This window comes from Anastrepha ludens, chromosome 3, assembly GCF_028408465.1.
Source record: "Anastrepha ludens isolate Willacy chromosome 3, idAnaLude1.1, whole genome shotgun sequence".
Lineage (NCBI taxonomy): Eukaryota > Metazoa > Arthropoda > Insecta > Diptera > Tephritidae > Anastrepha > Anastrepha ludens.
The window spans coordinates 96,986,827-96,998,298 of NC_071499.1; positions in this window are offsets into that span (position 1 = coordinate 96,986,827).

An 11,472-nucleotide genomic window follows, 5' to 3' on the forward strand; every position below is an offset into this window, starting at 1 on the left:
CTGACGTCCCCACGTCCATACGCAAAAACACAAAGGGAAAGTACATGCAGACATTTGTGGCAGGTATGTAGTGTGGTGCGTTAAAACGAGCCTCATTACAAATTCTACGAGCGCAAATATCAATTTGGCTATGGCGATGTTCTGTTTAGGTATATATGGATGTATGTGTATGTAGCTGCCGCCGACGGGTAGGCAAAAATTCAAATTAAATTATTATAATTTTAAATGTTTTCAAAAACTTTGGTACCCACGACAAGCAAACAGACGCTTCACTAACACTTTTTCCTGAGTTATGTATGGCCGTATTTTGGCAGCATCCTTAGGGCCGAATTCAAAGTATTGATTAATGGAGAAAGAGGGAGAGAAAGATATAGATTGCTCACCTTACTTAGTAATGATTATTACGCAATATTTTCATGCTACCTGGGCATTTCAATACATATGCACATTCAGTGCTACCATTTTGCGCACGGACTTCTAATTTCACAACTACGGTTTATTCAGAATGTTAGTTCCATATATTTTTGAACTCCGAAGTAGTTTTCTATTATTTGTGTGGGATATCCATTTCGCGCTCAAGTAATCTCTGTGTTGTCTAATTATTGGAAATCCCAAGATTAGTTAATATAACATGAATGGCACCTTAATTTGTTTCTTTACTTTCAAGTATAAAATTAGGATAGATTTGGAATTAGATTTCATTCAAATAAAGTGGACATTTTGACTTGGAAACAAAATAAAAAATTTGAAGAAATACCGAAAAAATGTTTCACCTGATTGCTGTTGCTAATCTAAATACGATTTTAGAACTGAGTGATTGATGCCTACGATGAGGGGTTCATTCTTTTTCTTCTTAATTGGCGCTATAACCGCTTACGCGATTTTGGCCGAGTTTAACAAAGCGCGCCAGTCGTTTCTTTCTCGTGCTAACCGACGCCAGTTGGACATACCAAGTGAAGCCAAGTCCTTCTCCACCTGATCTTTCCAACGCAGAGGAGGCCTTCCTCTTCCTCTGCTACCACCAGCTGGTACCGCATCAAATACTTTCAGAGCCGGGGCGTTTGTATCCATTCGGACAACATGACCCAGCCAGCGTAGCCGCTGGATCTTTATTCGCTGCGCTATATCTATGTCGTCGTAAAGCTCATACAGCTCATCGTTCCATCGCTTGCAATATTCGCCGCTGCCAACGTGCAAAAGTCCAAAAATCTTGCGCAGAATTTTTCTCTCGGGGGTTCATTATCCAAGACTTTTTCGGTCTTCACTGGTTGTTTTTTGTTTTCCGTGGCGGGTCCCAAACCCAGCGCACAACCCAAATTTAATGTCCTGGGGGGGGACATTCGTCTCACACATTCGTTCACTGCCCGGCGGGTGCTCAGCAGCTATCCAGGATGGCCAAGGAAAAGACAGAATCAAATCCAGGGGGCTTTGTGTGGACTTGGATAAAGCAAGTGACAACACACTGATCGGGCCTTATCAGTGCGGCTTCAGAAGTGGTAAGTCCACCATCGAACAGATTTTCACATTACGCCAAATCCTGGAGAAGACCCATGAAAAGCAAGTCGACACCCATCATCTCTTTGTCGACTATAAAGCTGCGTTCGATAGCCCGATAAGGGATTGCCTGTACGCCACCATGTCTGAGTTCGGTATACCAGCGAAGCTCATACGGCTTTGCAGAATGATGTTGAGCAACACAACCAGCTCCGTCAAGGTAGAAAATAACCTCTCCGAGCCATTCAGTACCGTTCGAGGTTTCAGACAAGGCGATCCACTGTCATGCAACCTCTTCAACTTCGTGATGGAAGGGGTGCTCCGAAAAGCAGGTGTGCATTGTAATGGCACTAGTTTCTACAAATGTGTCCAGCTCCTTGCGTACGCCGATGACATTGACATTATCGGCCGCTGTAAGCGAGATGTCACCGCTGCGTTTTCTGCTATCAAAAAGGAATCATCACGAGTGGGTCTCGCGTTGAACGAGGGTAAAACGAAGTATATGCTATCTACAACGCGGAACACACGGCGTGTAGGAACGCACGTCATTGCGGACAACTATACCTTCGAAGTTGTACCAGAATTTATTTATCTTGGCACCGCCGTTAACAGCAACAACGATATCAGCCTGGAGATCAAACGGAGAATCACTCTTGCTAATAGGTGTTACTATGGGCTAAGTAAACAATTGAGTAGTTGAGCCCTCTCTCGCATGACCAAACTGAAACTTTACAAGACACTCATCATACCCGTATTGCTTTATGGCGCATAGGCATGGGTAGTGTCACAAAGCGATGCAGCCGCTCTTGGGGTGTTCGAGAGAAAAGTTCTTCGTAAGATCTTCGGTCCTGTGCGCGTTGGCGAAGACTACCATTCAAGAATAAACCACGAGCTGTATGAGCTCTATGCCGACATTGACGTAGTTCAACGCATCGCCATCCAACGCCTGCGTCGGCTAGGGCATGTCGTGCGTATGGATGAAGAAGCTCCAGCAAAGAAGGGGTTCGAGGGTGAAGTCCAAGGGAGCCGACGCAGAGGAAGACCATTGCTCCGGTGGAAAGACCAGGTGGAGGAAACCCTATGTTCCCTAAACACTTCAGAAAAAAGTGTGTTCAGAGTACTATTGAAAGAAGGGCAATATAATATTTATTATTTAGCAAAGGCGACGTGTCGTAAAAAATACAATCAAGTAAGTGTCACGAATTGACGATGCATTCTACTTGTTATCATTACACCGAGTAAGAAATTTTTGTTCTATGAATAGGAAATTGTTCTCTAAAACAATTCTCTTTAATAAGCTATCATATTTTTGTGCCGTAGCCGAATGGGTTGGTGCGTGACTACCATTCGAAATTCACAGAGAGAACGTTGATTCGAATCTCGGTGGAAACACCAAAATTAAGAAAAACATTTTTCTAGTAGCGGTCGCCCCTCGGCAGGCAATGGCAAACCTCCGAGTGTATTTCTGCCATGAAAAAGCTCCTCATAAAAAATATCAGCCATTCGAAGTCGGCTTGAAACTGTAGGTCCCTCCATTTGTGGAACAAAATCAAGATGCACACCACAAATAGGAGGAGGAGCTCGGCCAAACACCCGAAAATGCTGTACCCGCCAATTATATATACATATTTATGTATATATTTTTGTGCCTAGCGCCTTTTGCAGCTACATATATTCACATACATATATAATATATTAATTGCCGTTCGTTTTATTTTTGTTAATACATCTTAGAATCGCAGCCGTCAAAGCTTATATTTACTCTCCTGTCGAATTACAAATTTAATTAAATTGTTTATTTATACTCATCAGTGTGAGTCCGAATACATGCATATCTATACAAGTACTTGCTCGAAATTAAAAAGGGCTCGCTTTTTCATTGACCGGATGTTCAAACAAAAGTGATTACAAAATATTGAACTGGCAAATTTGGTATTTGTTCGAGACATAAGTAGGTGCAAATCTCGTAAAAAAAGCAATCAGAGTAATAAAAATACTCAAAAGAAGGAATGTAAATTAAGAAGATATTTATTACTTACAGTTATTGACGGGAACAAATCCGCATCCGACGGAGGCTAAGAGTGATATATTTACCATATATATGAACCAATACATTCTTGGTCCAAATAGCAAAACTTATTGGGAATTTAATTAATTATGCAAGAACCGTATTGAAGTATAACTTCTAGTTCATACCAATATGCCAAAGAAGAATAAAGGTTGACGTAATCAAGCTCACTAGAAATTTCGTTTAAAAGTTGCAGAATGTGTCTAAATTTTTTTTAAACCTTAATAACATTTCTATTTTTTTTTTTAGATTGTATGAATGTTGAGAGCTACAGTACTTTATGTGTCATGTGCGAGAGGTGCTAATAAAGAGGTTTTGAATTGGCGCGGGTCGATTTTGGCGCCCTGTGGCCGCCATTTTGTCTTGGTGACATCTGTCAAACCTTATGTTTATTATTCAGTTGTTTACGCCAAATCATCATGACAAGTTACACGATTGAACAGCACGTTCAAATGATAAAACTTTATTATCAAAATGAGTGTTCATTAACGCAAACGTTGTCCGCATTGCGCCCATTTTTCGGTAGACGTGGTGGCTCTTCCAATTTTTTATGGCCCATATTGAACCATATGGACCTAGACGACATTAGGTTCCAGCAAGACGGCGCTACGTGCCACACAGCAACCGCCATTTTATTCCATTTCAACATCTACTTGCCCTTATTGAAAAACCTTTTATATCATTTAGACACTAAGCTCAGCTTTGCTCATATCACCTAGGTGAGTTAGTAATGGCAGTGGCCCATTTTGCCCACGGCTTAGCTAATTTGTCACAGCTGTGGAACCCAGCAAGTGTATCCGATCAATTTCTTCAGGAATACTAAACTATTATCTGTCCCTTGATTCTGACCAAGCTTCTCCTCGAAACGTTTGACGGTAAAGAATTGTTCTCTTATTGGTTGTCTCATAGCCACAGATATATGCACCTATTTATAAATAAATTTTCAAGTGACATATGGCATAATTTGCAAATCAGTCTTGGAAGGAGTTTACCTCAGTGCATCTATGATCTCGGACCCGGATGAGTAAAAGTCTGTATTTTTTAGCTATCTGCTTCAGAGATCAGCGACAGTCCAACGTAAGTTTAGATTCATGGGAGCATAAGCACAGATATTTACTTGTAGTTTGAGTATAAGACGCGTGGCAAGTGTTTTAAGCTAAAGGCTCGGTTCCGACCTGATCTTAAACTTGGAAAGTAAATCATTATCAGTAGCCTCGCTAAACGCGAAGAACAGGCGAAGTTTGCGATAAAAATCTGGCACATGTCGGAAGTTAAGCCGCGGCCTATTTATAAGTATATAATTGTATATAAACCTCCTCGTAACATTGACCTAGATTTTTCTTTCACTTCAGCTCAATCGAAACAACACCCACAAATTCATATGCAGAATTGCCAATTGTTTTCACTTCTTCCTAAGTCTTCAATAAATAATATTGTATTTTTTTATTAAAAAGTAACATACATTTTTTGCAATACTTTAAACTTAAAACTTAATTTTTATCCAAAAGAAGGCCGCTCCCGTTTTCGTAAAAGAGGAATAATCACTTTAGAAACCACTGAAAAATCGTTATAACTCACGGAGGAGAGAATTCACGAGGTAGAGCAAACACCAGACTATCGAACCGCACCTCGTGCTGATGGTATAAGAAAAACTCAACATAGCTATTGCTCATGTTCTTCGTTGCCGTCTGAACCACGACTGATTGGAGGTCCGAGGTCCCACTAAACAGCTAAAAGTGTTTTTAGATCGAACAGTGAGACTATCATGCTTCTTTAACGTAATACGAATATACGTATCAATTATTACTTATCTTTAATGCTCATACACTTATAAGACTCTGATCATTCCCATCCTATCGTATGGCGCGGAAGCTTGGACGATGATAACATCCGATGAGGTGGCACGCCTTGAGAAGAAGCGACGGCCTACGATACTCAAGGAAAGAAGGAACTTTACGACGACATTTACATAGGCAGCGAATAAAAATCCATTGGCTACGTTGGCTGGGTCATGACATCCGAATGGATACAATCACGCGGGCTCTGAAAGTATTCGATGCGGTACCAGCTGGTGGTAGCAGAGGAAGAGGAAGCCCTCCTCTGCGCTGAAAAGATCAGGTGGAGAAGGACTTGGTTTCACTTGGTATTTCCAACTGGCGCCGGTTACCTCGAGAAAGGAGCGTCTGGCGCTTTTTGTAAGCGCGGCCAAAATCGCTTAAGCGGTTATCGCGCCAATTAAGAAAAAGAAGAATGCTCAGGGGAGGGAAAAATGAGAATCTCTGTTTATTTGTTCTTTCGATTGGGATACTGATCAGTGGACATGAGATTACTAAACATATTCGTGAAACGTTCGGTGCTTAGGCCGATTGTTTTGAAACAATTAACTGACTTTCGATCCCGAAATTTTATATAATATTATATAACATATTCATAAATGCATTGCAAAAATAACAAAAAGTTGTTAAAGTAAAAGAAATAGAAACTTTACATTACATTTTGTAATATTTAAGAAAAAACTGTGAAGACAGAAAACGTTGGCTGATATCACGCTCGCTAAGTATATTCAAGTGACATACTTTTATAACAATAAATTACAGCAAAAGCAAAAATTAAGCAATAACAACAAATAACTCAGACATTCTACAACATCGCAATTTACTGTTGCACGCTAGCGCTTAACAATTACCCCGAAGTAGCTGCTTTTTGTTGGCGAGCGGGAATAAATAGTTGTAGGCAAAGTGCGTGAATAGAACTGTAGAAAGTAAACAATTATTATCAACTGCAAAGGCCGAATAGCAGCAACAATACGTGTGGAATAATAGAAAAATTAATGAAGAGCGCTGTAGCTATATATGTACATGTATGTATGTATGTATGCATGGCATCTATATTAGGCGCGTACTGATATAGATTCATATGTACATATTTGTAATATTTGGTTGCATATAATGGCAAATTTACACTTTGATTCCATGCATAAAGATATCAATAAAAATTAATTGAACCACGCAACGCAAAAGTTATAAACATGCCGCTCTGTGATATTATATAATTTTTGTGTTCACAATGAAGGCAAAAACTTTATTGAAAAATACGAGACAATTACGAATAGAAATTTTATTAATGGTTCGTCGCTTTTCATACGGCGAGGTCCATACTGTGAGCGTCAAAATAAAGTGTACAAAGCATTTTGTTATAATATGGATTTATTAAAGCCTTTTATAACAACACAATATATTTTAATTTCGTGTTTTTTAAATTAGTGTTTGATTCTCTACTAATTACTAGAAAACAACAAAAAAATAAATTACAACAACAAAAGTTTTAAAACAAAAACAAATTTAGTGCATATTTTACGCGTCAAAATAAATTGTACAGATATATATTTTACAAAAATTATATTGATTTAGTATTTTGTTGATTTCCCTTTTGCTTTGATAACGGAAGACAGTCTTCGGGGCATCGACTGAACTAGTTTTTTTGTCACGTCAGATGAAATTGTATCCCACTCTTTCTTTATAGCGAGTTTCAGCATATCCATATTGGTGATTGTCTTTTTCCGAATTTGACGGTCTAAATGCTCCCACAAATGTTCAATAGGGTTTAAGTCCGATGACTGTGGAGGATGATCCAATGTCTTAGGAGTGCGATAAAGGAGCCATTCTTTTACAATTTTTGCTGTATGCTTGGGATCATTATTTTGTTACAAGATCCAAGATCCCTGCAAGTCTAATTTCTGCACACTGGTTAGCAAATTATTTTGTAAAATATTCAGATAATCTGTTTTGTTGATGGTACTTTCAATAAAAACCAAATTCCCAACTCCGCTTGCCACCATACATCCCTACACCATCACCGAAACCCCATCGTGTTTAACTGTTATCAAGTTTTTTTCGGCATACTCACTATTTTTGGTTCTCCTGGCTTTAACCGGGTTTTTCTGCCCAAATACCTCGAGTTTACTTTCATCGCTAAACAGGACATTATTCCAGAAAAAAACATCCTGATTTTCGTATTTTTTTGCATAATCAAGAGGTTTTTTTTTCTTAACACTTTATCGACCGGTAGCCTATTTATAGGCTTTTCGATTGCCAGCGCTTATTGACCGGTAGCCTATTAATCGGCTTTTGGTTATCGACGGTTTTTGTCAGTGGGTTGCTCTTTTTATAACTACGCAGCGCCAACGTCGTTAATTATTTGCAGCTTTGTACTGACTTCTCCAATTTTGTATCAATTATAATAGTTTTTTACAGTTTCTAATGGATAAAGAAAGTGCAGATGAAGAGTTTTGCTTAGATGCTCAAATAACCACCAAAATACTTCAGAGCCTACAAGAAGAGCACCAAAATCAGATCATCCAGAAAGATTATCATGCATAAAGAAGCACAAACAGATAAGAATAGAGACAAGTGGTAAATGCAAAAAACCCCAAAAACAATGTAGAGTATGTGCATCGAAAAAGATAAGAAGTCGAACATGTTTTGTATGTAAATTTTGTAATATTTCCTTACATAAGGGATACTGTTACGAGAGATACCACACTCTAAATAGATATTAAAAAATTGAATTACTTTACCATGAATTTATTTCATGAATGTAAGTGAAACAGGCAATAAATTTTATAAAACAAATACAAAATAAAGTATAAATATCAATAAAATTCCATTACTTTAAAACAAAAGGAATAAGCGTAACACAATTTATTTATTTATTTATTTGTTTATATAAAATAGTACTTAGTAAGACTAAGGTCTTTTAATAGTACTTCAACAATATTATAAGCAACTGGAATATTTTTAACATACAAGTTTCTTAATCTAAAATTTTACACCAGTTCATTTACAAATCAATCCAATATATTTAACTTAACTGTAATAATAAGAAGAAAAGAAGCAGTAGGAAAAGAAAAGAAGGATTTAGAAAAGAAAAAAACAAAAGTAGTACGAGTAATTAGAGAATGTAGAGAGAAATTTAATGCGCTACTTTAATACAATCAAACATTTTTAAAATAATTATAGACTTGTGCCCTGAAGTTAAATCTGTTAAGTCCAGCCTTCACAGTGTCGGGTAATGAGTTCCACACTTTAATAGTGTTAATGAAAAATAATCTAGATGATGGTAGGTAATTAAATTTTGGAACGATGAATTTGTTGTGTCTGCGAGACCTTACTGGTATCAACTTCTCTGTCAGATAGGGCGGAGACTTGAATAGTGTAAGTTTGCATAAAAATATGCAATTTCTAGCAGACAAATAACTGTCAAGGCAACATCCCAGTAACCTTGATCGCCATGCAGAGATATGTTCATATCTGCCAATCCCGTATACATACCGCGTGGCGTTATTAAATGCCACATTAAGTGTATGGCAATCCCGTATACATACCGCGTGGCGTTATTAAATGCCACATTAAGTGTATGGCAAGATGTGGAGTCGAGTTTGCTGTATACCACCTCCGAGTACGTAATGAGAGGCATAATTAGCTGGAGAACTAATTTGCGCCTCATTTTCTCTGGCGTGAATGTTGCAGAGACTCTCAGTTTACGCAATGTAGCATAAATGTTCCCCACAACCCTATTAATATGGTCAGCACAGGTAAGTTTTGTGTTGATAATGAACCCCAAATTTTTTACCTTGTCCATAAAGGTAAGGGAACTTGTACCTATCCACAATTTAGGGATATTGTCAACATGCACGACACTATTACATATAGGTAAGACATATGACTTTGACGCGTTCAGACATAAAGAGTTTTCATTAGCCCATACAGAAATAGCAGACAAATCACTGTTTATTTTGAAACATAAATCTTCAACGAGACCAATACGACTGGACAAGTACAATTGTATATCATCAGCATACGCATGGACATTCACATACTGACAAACGTTAAAAACATCATTGACAAAAAGGCTGAATGAAAGTGGACCAAGGATAGACCCTTGCGGAACACCAGTGTGTACGTATCTAGACTGAGATGTTGATTTACTGGTCTTGACCTTCTGTGTTCTGCCACCAAGGTAGCTGGCCATGAGCTTCACCGCACTGTCTTTGAAGCCGAAATAGTGTTTAAGCTTCAAACATAACAATTTGTGATTCACTGAATCAAATGCTTTAGAAAAGTCAAGTAAGCAAAGTAGAGTCAAGTCTCCGTTGTCAAAACTAATTCTTATGTCGTCCAGTATTTTAACCATTGCAGTCGAGCAACTGTGACTTTGTTTGAAGCCAGATTGTAGTGGAGAGAGTAGACGATTGTTCTGTACAAATGACGAAATTTGCGTGGCCATCAAGTTTTCGCAAACTTTGGAAAATGTGGGCAGTATGCTGATAGGTCTATAGTCACCAGCATAAATAGCATTTGCCTTTTTTGCGACTGGGAAAACTATAGCCTTTTTCCATACTGCTGGGAAACATGAACTAGTAAAGCAATGGTTTATTATATGGGTAAGGGGTCCTATTATATATTGGATGACTATACGGACGAATTTTAGCGAGATACCATCGTCGCCTATTGCATTAGACTTTATTTTGGATAAAGCTTTCAGGACATCTACCTCACAAACTGTCATAAATTGAAATTGTTCTTTTAGAGTAGCACAAGGTGAGGACTCTTTTAAAGTAGGAGCACAATTTATTTTCTTACCAGCACTAATGAGGTAGTCATTAAGTTCATCAAGGTCAATCTCAAATTCGGGACTTTCCTTGCCATGAATTTTAAATTTTTTTAGGTTGCGCCACAGTTCTCTTGTTGGAAGTGACGGATCAAGTTTTGAGTAACTGTACCAACGTTTCGCTTGTCGTATTATTGCAGTGGTTTCATTTCGGATTTTCTTGTACCGGCGCCAAGAAGTATCCGTCAAGTTTTTTCTCCACTTAGCATAATAATTGTTGCGCTTTCTAATGGCAGCTCGAACTTTCGAGTTGTACCAAGGACATGAACTATTTAAAACATTTACAGAACAATGCATAGTGAAAATTTAGCCGGTACTTACTGAGTGGCAGCCTCAACCACAACCGGTTGATAAAGTGTTAACTGTCGATATTAGCGGCTTTTTTCGTGCGAGGCGACCATTTAACCCATTTGCGTGCAACGCTCGACATATTGTGCTGGCACTTACGCTAGTATCTGATGCAGTTGAAGCTTCTTGTGATATTTTGACCGTATTTTTAAAGAGATTTTTCTTCCCATCACGCACTATAGACCTTATTTCAGTCTCATTTAACCGCCTTTTGGACCGCCTGCACCTGGGCGATTTTCTACTTTGCTGAACTTTTTGTATTTGTCAACTATTTTTTTCACCGTATTATGGCTTCTGTTGACAATAGAGCCTATTTCACGAAAGGTTTTATCTTCATTGTGAAGCTTTAATACCAGTTCTCTATCATCAGTCGAAGTTTGTTTACCCATAATTGAAAAAAATAAATAATAGAATTTAATGTATTGTAGACAAAAACTTTTCACTCTGCCGATCGCAACCAATTAAAATGCAAGATGAAAAAAGTTTCAATGCAACGAAAAAGTAAACAACCAAAAATAACAGTATTTTTACGGTGCAACATCGCTAAAATGCTACTGATGGACGTTGACACTTTATTTTGACGCGTAAAATATGCACTAAATTTTGTTTTAAAACTTTTGCTGTTGTAATTTTTTTTTGTTGTTTTCTAGTATTAAGTAGAGAATCAAATACTAATTTGTTATAAAAGACTCCAATAAATCCATATTATAACAAAATGCTTTGTACACTTTATTGTGACGCTCACAGCATGTATGTAAAGGGTGTTTTTTTTTAGAGGTTAGGTTTTCAAGATGAAATAAAACGTATATAATTTAATGGTATGGCCAAGAATTTAGCTTTATTATAAAGATAAGGGTTTGCCATTATGTTTTAAAAATGATTTCGGGCAAGTG